The following is a 12859-nucleotide window of genomic DNA, read 5'->3' as shown; positions in this document are numbered from 1 at the left end:
GGCTTAAAAGGGAGGACAAAGAAAAGCAAGGGTAGTAGGGAGGAAAAAGAGAGAGGGAAATGAGAAATGGAACTTGGGCTTCTTCCAACTTGCAAAAATAAGGAGTCACTGGGGGCAGAATGGGCAGACTGGACAATTGTGAGGCTTATCTCTAGAGCTATCCATCCATACACACCCACACCCACGCACACACACATATACACACACACACAGCCAGGAGTTGGGAACGTCCTAGAACGTTTCCTCCAGTTCATAGGATGCATGTAAGAGCAGAGGACAATGGGTGAAAAAAAAAATTCAGAATGTCCTGAAAAAGCAACAGCTAAAGATCACTCACAATGACCCAGCAACCAACTAGTTTCTGGGCCCGGCTGCACTCCGTCTTTCACTCTGCCCTTCCAAAACCGCTTGCCCTGACTCTTGCCTGCTTTGGCCAATGGCATCTTTCTGAAATGCGAGCCGTGGATTTGCAAAGGAGATCGTCAAAAAAGATCTTCCAAACCCCGCTTTAAAAAAACATACTCCCAAGTGGATAAATCACACGAATCAGCACCGATTCTTTTGCCCTGAGCATTCTGACCCTTAGTAGGGAGACCAGAATGCCATCACGTGGGTCACCCCTATTATTGCCCATCCCTGGGGCTCCTGATGCTGTAGCAGAGGGCACAGCAAGGTAGTTTTAGACCCTGGACGTCATTAAGTCACCAGAAAACTGGTTAAATGACCAAATTCATTTGATGATACACACATTTTTGTCACAGGAAATTTGTGACAAACTGATAAGAGGAGCGTCTGCAACATACAGTATATAGGCCCAAGTGAAGGTTCCTGAAGTATTACATGTTTTGTAAATAAAATGCATTTAGAAATAAGAGAACAGAAAAGATGTGGATGTGAGCAGCGCCAGTTCCTAGGGAAACTGGTATTTTCATATCTGCTCAGGTGTTCATATCAGTTGGTTTGTCCAAATTATTTGGCACTTTCTGGTCATTTGGCCCTCCCTCCCTCCTCCAGGCTAAGGGGACCTACCTTTCGGCCCTCAGGTCCACCCCCAGTTACATCACTAACAAAGCAGGGACAGAACCCAAAAGCACGTGCTGTGTTCCCTACTCTGCATAAAATATAATGATAAAATCTCCGAGTCAAAGTCAAAATCTGGTTCTTATGGACATGTCTTTGGGGGTGGCTCTTGGTAATGCTACTGGAGTAGTTCGCCACTAAGTTGTTCTGGATTCTGTTTTTCAGCTTCCCACAACCCTGGAAGCTCCTGATGGTCTCCCTCAGCAAGAGAGAGCGCTAACTTTTTCAGATGTACCTCCCCTCCCTTTTATTTCTGCTGTTCCATGTGGGTCAACATATGCATTGCTGAACCCCGGAAGGCTTCTTGAAGAGCTGAGATCTGCCCAGGATTGAAAGAAGCAGTAAACATTACAGCGAGCAGAAGTGCAGGCGTATCCAGCTTAAGGAAGCCAACTGCATTTTTCTGCAATAGTGTCAGCCTTCCCAGGTAGATCAGACAGGAAACACAACCAGATGAGCTGATTCTGCTTTATGGTACGGCTACATTAACAGAATCTTGCAAGACTGAAAGAACAAATCTCCCGCCGTCTCCTTTACAGCCTGAGAAGTTAGGTAGGGTCTCTTCTGAGCTTCTTTCTCCACCCCTTATGCAGCTGTGGGCTATGCCCTCTCTTATCAGACCATTCCCTTGGCAGCTTCTCTGCCCGTCTCTCAAGCTCTTTCTCACATAGCATTACAAATACCCCTTTTGACTCAAAATTTCCAGCTGGAGGCTGGAGGACAAAGGGGGTGGGAACAGGTACAGAAGTTCACCCCTCCATAGTCAATACTATCAACTCCCATAAATTCTTTACATCTACATCTTACAGGTAGCTAGTTCTACAGAGAAAATGGCACAATTTGACAGACTTTAAAGGCAGAAATCACGCATTTACATTATTAAGAACTATCCCTCTTGCCACGGGGGCAGCCTATTTGTTCGTTAGTTTCTTTGACTTTCAGAGGTTCTAAACATGTTTAATGCAAGGACTTTTCTTTTTCTTTTAAATTTATTTTTATTAGAAGTTTTGAATAAGAGTATAAAAAAATTAAAGGAAAAGTAAGAAAAAGAGAAAATAAAAAAAATAATGCAAGGATTTTTTTCCAGACTTTAAAAATAAATAAATAAATAAACACTCATGTTAATTTTGTCATGCTCACCCCTTAAATATGCTATGAAAATTTGCAATGAATATTTGCAAGGAGCTCAGCCAAAGTGAATTCACTCTCCACATGACCGGGCATTTCTTTAGTTTAAGCTCAACAATCAAGAACATGGAAAAGGGCAGATATGATACTGGCTAGACTGGGATATTTTTTTGCATGGGACAACATTGTGAATTAAGAAAGAACTCAAAGAAAGGTTCCCCACCCGAACATGTTGAGAAAACTTATAATAACTAAGCTAGTTCTGGAGTGAGCCAAGGATTGTTCACCCATCACTAGATATTCTACATCTTTAATTAAGCCTAACAAAAGAGAATGGGTAGGTGGAAAAGCACATATATTATTATTATTTAAGCCATTTTATATTACTTCTTGTGTTCAGAGTGGTGTACGTAGCATTTAAAAAAACAATTATGCTACAAAGATAATAATCTAGAATTACAGTAATTCAAGGGGAAAGCATTTCAATGTGATTGAAGAGAAGGGGGGGGGGGAAACCCTCACACAAAACACTCTGACCAGAAGGTCTGGGTAAATATGTGGGCCCTTAACAGAGGCCTAAACAATTGTCATTGTTTTTATGATTATTGTTTTATTGATTTACATCCCACTTCTTCTCCAGGAGTTCAAGACCACATCCATGTGCCTATTCCTTCATTTTTCCCCACGTGCTAGGTTGTTTTAAAACAGCATGACAAGCTCAGATCTCCAGGTAAATAATGGTCTGTGGGAATGGTCTGTGGGAATTCGGAGACAGGAGGAAGAGCCACAGGCTAGCAGCCATCAGGTAAAAGGTATCTCAGCCCACAGTAGGAAGCATCTCAGAAAGGACCGTCCCTAGTTTTTTGGAAAATAAAAATAAAGGAGGGAGAAATGCTTTCAGACTTGCCAGATTCTGTTACTGCAACCTTACCATAAAGGCAGTGTTAGCGGTCATGGTTTGTGCTTCTCGCGTGGACTCCCTCGAAGGGCTGACAAGGTGTAAGGTTGGATTTGAGCCCCGGTCTCTTTAGTGCTAGGACATCTTAACCACTATACGACACTGGAGCTTATCTTCATGGTGGTCACCTCCCAGAGTTCAGATGCAGCAAGGGCGGCCTTGCTGAGAAGGCCCCCTCAGTTGCCAACGCCAGGTAGCTGTGCCCACAAAAAGTGCGTCATTCTTTGGCTCAACCAGTCCTGTGTTAGGAAGGCCATCAATCAGTTGCCATGATCCCAACTGGTTTAGAGATTTCTATGCTAAACTCCAAACCCTGAACGTGGCTCTAAGACTCTGGTGAAAAGGATTAAGATGGATGGGATTCTGGGCAGGCTGAACAGTCCTTACTGGCCACTGATCCTGTTCCTTTCAAGGTGAATGCCATTGTAAATTCCACCTCTTGCAGAGAAAAACGCCATTTATCATCTCAGTGGCATTTTAAAGGAGTGCAGGACTGTGGGAATGTTCAGCTCATCTGGCGGCAGACCAAGGGGACGACTGTTAATAATAACAGTGTGGGAAGGTCCTGGGCCTCTCCTTCCTTTAGGCAGGATAAGGAAGCTACCTTACCTTGGGCCTTTGGGCTTCCAAAGTTCACCCACATGCAGGCTGGTGGGATCTTCTCCAACAGCTGCATTGAAGCAGAGGTCAGATGGCTATTTTTCAAGACTTCTGCACCCGCAAGATCCCTGCCGTCAGCTAAAAGCTGACCCCTGCAACTCTAAAACATCACTGATTTAGGAATCAGCTCTTTCCACCTTTCTCTCTCATCCCATCCTCATTCCCAGGTGGTGATGTGGAAGGAAGGAAGCACCTGTAATGGTATGTGAGAAAGACCTTGAAAGATGGGGTGAAGAGATGCTGCCTAGGGAACAGTCAGATAAGAGAGAACATAGCCCGCAGCTGCATTAGGGGAGGAGAAAGAGACTCAGAAGGGACCCTCCCTAGTTTCTTGGGCTGTAAAGAAGACGGCAGGAGTTTTGTACTTTCAGACTTGCAAGATTCTGTTAATGTAGCCTTACAATAAAGTAGAATTAGCTCATCTGGTCGTGTTTCCTGTCTGGTCTACCTGGGAAGGCTGACATCAATCTTGCAAGTCTGCAAGTACAAATCTCCTGCCATCTCCTTTACAGCCCAAGAAGCTAGGGATGGTCCCTTCTGAGCCTCTTGTCCCACCCGCTGTTCAGCTGCAGGCTGTGCCCTCTCTTATCTGACTGTTCCCTAGACAGCATCTCTTTGTCCCATCTCCCAAGGTCTATCTCACATACCATTACAGCACCAGATACTCCATCCAGAGCTCCCTCAAGAAAAGGAAGGATAAGGGAGAATGGTATCTGAAGGAGAGTCAAGATTCCAGCTAAGATGACTTTATTTCCTGTTTGCTGAGGAAAGAGATGAAAGGCCTGGGATACAGCAGCTGTTTCCAAATCAATAAGGCCATTAGGAGAGCTTGATTGTCATTGCAGAGTTAAAGGGTCTAGCCCTTTCTCCTCCCCTTTCTGGGACTCAGGAAGGACTGTTCTCACTTCTCCTCACTGGATGGAGGACCTTCACATTGGCCTTTTTAATCTCCAAAGAACCATCAAGAGATAAGATTTCCCTGTGTCAATCTCAATACGGATCTATCGATTTTCCTTTCCCACCAATGTGACAGGAAGTACAAGAAGTGCGAGTGTGTGTGTGTGTGTGTGGGGGGTAGATTTGGGAGGGGTCACTTGGTCACCTAAAGTCAACATGCCCCCAACGATTTGCATGGCCCTGAAGCCAGCTGCGGCATTAATTAACTGAGTATAGCTTGAGAAAACTCCAAAGAGTAAACTGTAAGCATTGTCTTAACGCAATGCTTTTTGTCCTGAATAGTTTTTCTCCTTTTCTTTTCTTTTCCTGGTCAGCCTTGCACGTCAATCTGTGGGGTTAGGTGAAAAAATTCAAGGAATGAATCAAGAACCAACTGCTCTCCGCCGGTTAGGCCAAACCCACTTGCGTGGTGCTGCACAGGAACATCTGCAAGTTACCGGAGTGCACGAGAACTGACTGCAGAGAATGATGTCGCTTGGATGAATTTCACAGAGGCTGAAAAGATTGTCAGCCCTTCTTTGTCGCTGGAGAACATTTGTCGAAGAAAGATTTTTTTTTTTTTAAGCATCTTTACCAAACCGATTTTTGTAGCTCTTGAAGATCAGTCTCTATTGTCACATTCTGGTTCCCTACCTTTTTGAAGCAAGGGGAAAAAAATCCTGTAGGGGTATACACCTACAATCAGGGCTAGAAAAATCACCTTGCTAGAAAGCCCCTGAAAAACAAGCATATCACTTTCTGCCAAAAATCCCATAAAAGGTGAAGTAGCAAGGTTCGAGTTCAATGCCTAATTGATATGTTAGTGACGTTTCTGGGCAACAGCGTGGAAGTGTGTTGCCGTCGCCAGCAAATTTTCTTTGACTTCCCAATCTAGCCTTTCCTGGTGATCTCCCATCCAGTTATTAATCACGCCCAACCCTGCTGTGTTTATCAAGATACTATCTGTCTCTCTTTTTTTAGTGCCTTTGAGTCAGTGTCGGCTCCTGGCAACTGCCTGGCGAGTCCCTGCAGTTTTCTTGGCAAGATTTCTGGAAATGGTTTACCAATACTTCCTTCCTAGGGCTGGGAGAAAGGGACTGGCCCAAGGTCACCCAGCTGGCTTCATGCCTAAGACAGGACTAGAACTCATGGTCTCCAGTTTCTAGCCTGGTCCCTTAACCACGACTCCAAACTGGCTCTAGCTGGGCTCAAAAATTCCATTTTTTTTCAGCCACAAGGCAGTAAAGCAAGACAAGCCATGTGCATAACAAGAAGTCGATGTCCAACCCACAAGTTCAAGTCAACACAAGCTGCAGCTTTTGGAGAGAATGCCAGGGGCTTTGCTTCCCTTTTTACAGAAGACAGATTAGAGCGCGATACGTGCCAGTTTCTTGGGAAGCCAGCGGCTCCCCTGCTTGTGGTACCAGGTGCACCAGGTGCCCGCGTGGGCGTGTCTTCCCTCTTTCTCCCCCAAGGCTGCAGAGCCGAAGGAAAGCCATCTCCAACCACGGGCCTCAGCCAAAGGATTGCAGGCGACTGGGACTGCCTCCCCTTCTTTCAGAAAACACCCCCAATGAAGTAGAGCTTGGGTTTACTTTTTCTTTCCTCCTCCCTCCTGCCCAATCCTTTTTCTTTTTACGCTGTCTTTTCAACCGTAATCCTACAGGTAAGGATGACGTGTCATATTATTGATTTGAAGTTGCTCCGTGGACTTCTTTCGGAAGGGGAGGCTGAAGAGAAGGGCAAAAACGCTGTGGCTGGGTCCGTGCATCACCCTAAACCAGAGTTCGTTTGACTGTGGTTTCTTGAACAAGGCGCTGGAGGCTGCATTTGCATCACCCGCTTTGAAAGCGTGGCGTCCAGTCTTGCAAAAAGGACGGGGGGGGGGTGGAGGACATCATCAGTCATACGGCCCTAGTTTACAAGAGCTTTCTCCCCCCACCCCAAAACTGGATGATCATCCTTGCTTAGTTGTTTTTTTTTTTTTTGCTAAAGGACACCTTTCCAAATACTGCCTTCCTTCTCCATTTTTATATCGCCTTGGGAGGGGGCCCAGAGGCATTTTTGGAAGCAAGGATGATGAGAGACGTAGACATTTTCTTTGCATGGTTTCCATCTTTTAATTAATTCTTCAGAAGGAACAGGGGGCCAGGAGGCTGCCAAGGGAGGCATCTGTGGCTGTGCTGGGTTGAGCACTACATAAACCATGGGATTGGATACCCTTCCACACGCTAAGACAAGGCCAGAACAAGCATCCAGATGTTGTACAAACAGCAGCAAAGCCGGTTTCCCTTTATTTCCACTGGCAAACTTGGTTCAGGGGTATGTTTGACAATCCAGGTCCACCAAACTTCCCCCTGCCCTGTCTTGCCCTCCATTTTATTGCCATTAATTAATTAATTCTGCTTCCAGGACAACATTATTTGTTGCTGATTTGCCTCTGGGTTAGCAAACTATTCCAAATGTGAACTGCAGCTGGCCCCTTTCTTCTCCTTTACCTTCTCCCCTTCATACCCTCCCTATGCGATTTTAGAGGTTTCATATCACTAACGACAACAAGAACAACAAAGCCTTTAAAATCCCTCTGATGTTACAGAATTAGAACGGGGAGCGCAATACTTCCCTGCGAGGTAGACCCATCTCAAGGTTTTCGATACCTGAAGAGAATCTAAACCATAATGGGCTACGTTTGATCCTGATCTATAAACCCAGTCATTACGCTCTAGAAACAGTAATTTATAGCTTAGCTATGCCACGTGTCCCCCCACCTTTGTGGTTTAGTGAACAAACCATGGTTAAAATAAATCATGGTTTAATAATGCTGCGTATCTGCATTAAGGGGGGCACAGGCTTTTCCCAGGGCTGGTCCTTCAGCAAGGTCTCCCCAGAGTGTCTCGGCTGGTACCAAATGAAGACTTTTTATCCACCTGGACCAAGAATGAGTAATGTGTAGTCTTTCTTTTCTTTTTTTTAATTTTTATTAAAAGAAGACTTCACAAAGATTTAAAAAACGACAGAAACATAGAAGAAGAAATAGAAAAAGGTTATAAAAGGGTAAAAGAAAAACTGAATAACAAAAAGGCAAGAAGGAAGATATCAAAAGAAGTGACTTCCACCCTTTGCAGCAGTTACAGTCATAATATTGCCATCTCCATCCTCCCATATAAACACACCTTTTTAATCAATAAATCCCAAAATCAGCCATTCACCTTTATCCATTTTCAGCAAAAAGTCTATAAAGGGGGCAATGTGTGGTCTTTCTGAATTTCTGTGACTGCAGGTTCCATCATCCTTTGCTCCTGGACTTGCTGGCCGTCCTCCAATTCAGCATCAGAAGGTCCACGCGTTGCCCATCTGTGATGGTGCACGCGTTTTAAACCACTTATTAACAACAACGACCACCTTCTAGTCCGCCCCCGCATTACACTGCTGTCTTTTATTGCTATTCTTGCACTTCCAGTGTATTCAAATATTGTCTTTATTCTCAGTCCCGCAAACCGCCCAGAAACGTTCACTGATGAGCGGCAAGATAAATTCAGCAAATAAATAAATCCTCCGAGAGCTGCCAGGCAAGGGAGGGCAGAAAAACAGCAAGCTGAACAGAATCCGTTTCAAATCCACCCACCCAAAGCAGATGCAAGATTGTGACTCCGTGTACATGATTAGTCCAACGTGCATCCTATCCCGTACTCACAATTGCTGTGGCAGGGGGTTTGCAACACTTTAAAACACCAACAATGTTATTAGGACATCGGTTTTCACGGACTGCCCCCCAAATCCTTCTGCTGGTCTAAAAGAAAAGTCGTAGGAAAGCGGGAAGAATTCTTCCCCTGGCCACGATCTCAAATGCAGAAGGGAAGGGGGGCAGCCTGGAGCAATTTATTCCCTTAACATACCACTTATCCAAAACCTGACACATGCTTAGGTTACAGACAATCCCACTGGGCTCTCGTACACCTTCTTCCTGGTATATATTTGGAAAAGAAGCTGGTGCCCCTGGAGTCAGCCCCTGCCACCGGAAAAGGAACACACTGACCTTCATTAGAAAGGCTAACTCAGCAAAAGGCACATTTTGGGCCTGTTCGAAGCCAGACCTAACGTTAGGAGAAAAGATGGAGCTGCCTCACGATGCCGATTTTGGGTGGAGAAAGGGCATCAGACCCTCGATTCTTTCTCCCAAGAAAGCTGCTTAGACAACATTCTTCTTGAGATACCAGAATCATAACCCACCTGAGATCTTACACAACCTGCCTTATCATATCAAGGGGGAAGGGGGGCTCCGAAATGCCTTCAGGCTCTCCTTCCCAAGGACCTGTCTCCTCCAATCTCTGAATCTATGGATAAGTCGTATGTTAAGGGAATAAATTGCTCCAGGCATGGCATGGTTTACATGTAATGCATGAATGCACCCTAGTTTCCTTAGCCATGGAGAAACCCCAGTTGGCTGGCCTCATACGACAAACCGAGATGCCAACCACAATTTGCAGATCTGAAGAGCTGCGCTGAGGTGGCTTGCTGGTTGCAGACTGGCACGTTGTGGGAACCAACCTAATGGTTTATGAATCGTTGGAAAATCCCTATTTGTTGTTGGTTTTTGTGCTTGAATGTATTTATTTACTTACTGGGCAATGGAAACACCCGCGATACAATTTCTTGGATGTTGTATTTTGTGAAGCGTTACTTAAATTCTGCAAGAAAATAGATCAACCCTGGCGAGCCAGAGGTGGAGAAACAATCACACGAAGGGCCCAGATCAATGTATTGGTTCGGGTGGATGGAAAAGAGCGATCAGGCAAAGTGGGGACACTCCAGGTCTCTTCGATTAAAAATGTCATCTATGGGGACCTCAGAAATGCATCTCCTCTGTCACAGCTGCCTGCCCTCTGGAGCTGCTCCCCCAGAGAGATGCATTGGGATCCAACCTGTCCAAGAAGCTGTGAAAAGCTGACGGTTCCTCCATGCCTTGGGATCTGTAGAATTCGATTTAGCAGGCTGTGTTTTTCTAGAGGCACGTGGTCTGTGTTTTTACTGTTATGTGTTTACTCACGTACTTACTTACTGCTTTTAACACTTAAGATGTTTTATATGACTGCCCCTCTTGTAGCGCTGATGCTGGGCGGCGTACAAGGATTAAAACCAACCATAAAAATCAGCAATCCAAATAACATATGTCTGAGGTTGCAAAAATTATTCCGACTACACTAGAGAAAAGAATAATAAAGAACAATCTTGGGTCAAGCTCCCCGCCCAAGTGAGTTGGGCCGCTCCTAAGTTGCAGAAAGAGGCAAATCTCTCTTCTGCGTGTTCCAAATGATCTGTGAGGTCTCCCGCACCTCCAGCTGTTTTTCACCCCACAATTCAGTTCTGGAGTGCACAATTGCCCCACTGTCTTCCTCCCCCTACATCTAGGCCTCATACTCATACATCTCTGACCAAAGCTAGAACAGGAATCAACCCTCAGCCCTTAAAAACATTTGCCCTGCCCCGGGGCCAGTGCTGATCCTAACCGTCACTCATCCGCTGCCATTTTTGATTTCCCACAATGCCCAGAACAGTGCAACATCTGCCACACGGCAGCTTTACCAGAAATGTCCAATGTTTGCAGCTCGCTGTTCATATCAGACAGCTGAAGCCAATGGGCGGAGGCTTATATATATATATATATATATATATATATATATATATATATATATTATAATTTATTTAAAAGATTTGTATGGCCACCCATACGAGACTCTTAAGAGTCCCCTGGACTGCTAGGAGGTCAAACCAGTCAATCTTAAAGGAAATCAACCCTGATTGCTCATTGGAAGGATCGATAATGAAGCTCAAGCTCAGATACTTTGGTCACCTAATGCGAAGAGAGATCTCTTTGGAGAAGACCCTGATGCTGGGAAAGATTGAAGGCAAAAGGAGAAGAGGACAGCAGAGGATGAGATGGTTAGATAGCATCACTGAAGCAATGAGCGTGAAACTGAGCAAACTCAGGGAGGCAGTGAAGGACAGGAAGGCCTGGCGCAATATGGTTCATGGGGTCACGAAGAGTTGGATATGACTTAACAATGGGACAACAACAAATGGCCGCCTATCTTAAAACAACAACAGCTTAGCTGAAAGGAGCCACGGAGAGAAGTTGCTGCCTCCTCAGCCCCCCAAAACTAGAATCATAGACTGGAAGGGTTGGAAAATATCTTGGAGGTCATGCAGACTGACCCCCTGTGCAGTGTGGGGATGTACTTCTATAGCATCCCCAGTGGAGGGCCACGAAGCTCCTCTCTGAACGCCTCCAGTGGAGAAGAGAATTCACCATCACATCAGCTGTTTCACAAGCAGTCTTATACTACTCCCGGAGGGGCGTTGGAGTATAAATGATAAGCAGAGAAAAAAAGGGGGAGAAACAAAAGCAGTGTGTATCTGCACTAGAATCCAGTGGCTATAAAAGTTCCTGTTTCCAGGGTGGAAACTGAGTCTAAGGGAGCAGCGTGGCCTGAAAGCTGCACAAAACTTTCATCACAAGAGGAACCCAAAGGTTGGGAAGGACAGTCCCATCTTATGCCCAATGCAGAAATGCTACTACTAGCATTATTATATTATTATATTATTATATTAGCATGCCCTAATCTGATCATGTGTTAATTTGGGGAGGTTTTCCAGAAATGAGCAGGATGTCAGGAAAGGACAGAACACTTTGTTTCAACAATGGCACTCTGAGCAGCCACACAGGCCAGCCCGTGCCCATGGATATGAAGGACTACAACTCCCATCATCATGGCAATCAAGGCAAGTGCTGGCCTGGGGGGGGTATCAAATGGGCAAAAGGCTGGTCTTGAGGAACGGCTCTCCCCCCTGCTGGGGTTCAAACCAGTTTAAACACCCCCCCTCCATGGCGGCTGGGTTCTCACCAGGCCACAATCTCATCAGCTGCATTTTAGCCCCGTGTGGTTAGTTCAGGGCTCCGGGCCCGCATTCGCACAACACGCTTAACCCGGTCACTGAATTCGCCCGAATTACCAAGGCATCCAAAACAGGAAACCATCAACTAGCCAAAGGGGACCGAGGAGGCAACAAGCCGAGCCTTGCCCGACGCTAGAAATGCCAACCCAAATATTCACCGTGTGCGAATACGGCCGTTCAGCCTCCATCGACCTGCCTGCAAACTCCGGAAGTCCAGGCCGGGTCCAGTTAGCAGGTCGTGGGATCTCAGCCATAATCGAGAACGCACAGACGAGCGGCGAGACTCGGCTACCAAACTTCCTTTCCACTCGGCGAGGACACGGGGGACGCAGCGGCGAGAGCGGAGCATTTCCCCCACACACCTCAGTTCAGGTGTCCCCCCCCCGCCTCCCCCAAACGGAGGGGGATTCGAGGCTGGGTTGCTAGGCGAAGCCCACGCGCGCTCGCAAGCGCTCCGGCCCCCCGCACTCCAGATGTGCCTCCGCGACCGACGGACAGCGGGAGGGAGGAGGGGGCGGGGAGGGGGCGTGCTACGCTCCCCGCCCCCTTTGGCAAGAGGCGCGCACGTGCTATATTTGGCGAGCTTCGCTCCGCCCGGCCGCCCGCCGGCCGAAGGAAGGTGTCCTCTCCGGGCCGAGGCGTCAGGCGGGGTGGACGCGCGCACGCAGGGAGGCGGTCTGCAACCTGGCGCCCGGGGACCCCACCACGCCCCCAGCCCGTCACTCGCCTGGGTCGCTCCGGCTCGCGGCTCCCGTCCCGTCCCGTCTCGTCTGCGCCGCTGCGGGCTTCCGACGGCGCTTCGGCGCCAGGAGCGCGCCAGCCCAGCCTGGGCGCTCCCCCCGCGCGCGGGGGTGGGCGCGCTCTCGGGCTCGCTCGCCCGCCTGCCTGCCCGCGCTCCACCCGACGGCCGGAGCAGAGTCGCGCGCGCGCGCCTCGGGGCTCGCCCGGCTTGGCGCCGCCTCCCCCTTTTGCCCCCTCGCAGCGGGGGCGGTCGGAGGAGTCCGGCGGAGAAGCCCGCGGAGGTGCAGGCGGGACGGGGGCAGGCAGGAGTGCAGCCGGCGAGGGGAGCTGGGCGGGGGGTGAGGTTTCCTCAGTGGGGTGCTTTCCACGGAGGTCCCTCCCTTCCTCTCCTTAACAGCGATG

General features: G+C 47.6%; 1 protein-coding gene across 1 annotated transcript in view; it reads right to left on the bottom strand.

Annotated features, from left to right (window-relative positions):
* The window catches only part of NOS1 (nitric oxide synthase 1), a 140524-nt gene extending 127870 nt beyond the window's left edge, over positions 1-12654 (bottom strand). The window contains exon 1 of the mRNA XM_088136638.1: positions 12444-12654. The gene's annotated coding sequence lies outside the window, so the exon portion shown is untranslated. The remainder of the gene's footprint in view (positions 1-12443) is intronic.
* Positions 12655-12859: the final 205 nt, after the last annotated feature.

The sequence above is a fragment of the Python bivittatus genome, unplaced genomic scaffold (assembly GCF_059951505.1).
Source record: "Python bivittatus isolate LINGU-HERP-01145 unplaced genomic scaffold, Pbiv_v1 ctg000110_np1212, whole genome shotgun sequence".
NCBI classification, from domain to species: domain Eukaryota; kingdom Metazoa; phylum Chordata; class Lepidosauria; order Squamata; family Pythonidae; genus Python; species Python bivittatus.
The sequence above is the reverse complement of the archived record's forward strand: the minus strand, read 5'-3'. Positions and strand labels throughout refer to the sequence as shown.